This window comes from Arachis duranensis, chromosome 3 (genome assembly GCF_000817695.3).
Source record: "Arachis duranensis cultivar V14167 chromosome 3, aradu.V14167.gnm2.J7QH, whole genome shotgun sequence".
NCBI classification, from domain to species: domain Eukaryota; kingdom Viridiplantae; phylum Streptophyta; class Magnoliopsida; order Fabales; family Fabaceae; genus Arachis; species Arachis duranensis.
The window spans coordinates 87,117,933-87,118,503 of NC_029774.3; the positions used below are offsets into that span (position 1 = coordinate 87,117,933).

At 39.1% G+C, this 571-nt stretch overlaps 1 non-coding gene across 1 annotated transcript; it reads left to right on the plus strand.

The window, feature by feature from the left end:
* The first annotated feature begins 66 nt into the window (after nt 1-66).
* Nucleotides 67-170, plus strand: LOC127746070 (small nucleolar RNA R71). Its single transcript, XR_008007690.1, has one exon. It is a non-coding gene; the product is annotated as a small nucleolar RNA R71 (small nucleolar RNA).
* Nucleotides 171-571: the final 401 nt, after the last annotated feature.

Consider the following 571-nt stretch of genomic DNA (forward strand, 5'->3'; position numbering starts at 1 on the left):
AATGACATTTTCAAAAACTCAGATAGACCATAATAGAATATATCTAATATGGTCCATTCTGAAAACATGTCAGATGGACACTTTTTGGTCAACTACTTGTATCTTTCCCAAGCTTCATAGAGGGATTCACCATCTTTTTGTTTGAAGGTCTGAACATCCACTCTAAGCTTGCTCAGCTTTTGAGGAGGAAAGAATTTATCCAAGAAGGCTGTGACCAGCTTATCCCAAGAGTCCAGACTATCCTTGGGTTGTGAATCCAACCATATTCTAGCTCTGTCTCTTACAGAAAAAGGGAAAAGCATGAGTCTGTAGGCTTCAGGATCAACTCCATTCGTCTTAACAGTCTCACAAATCCGCAAGAACTCAGTTAAAAACTGATAAGGATCTTCAGATGGAAGTCCATAAAACTTACAGTTCTGTTGCATTAAAGCAACTAGTTGAGGCTTAAGCTCAAAATTATTGGCTCCAATGGCAGGAATGGAGATGCTTCTTCCATCAAATTTGGACGTTGGTTTTGTGAAGTCACCAAGCATTCTCCTTGCATTATTATTATTTTCGGCTGCCATATCCT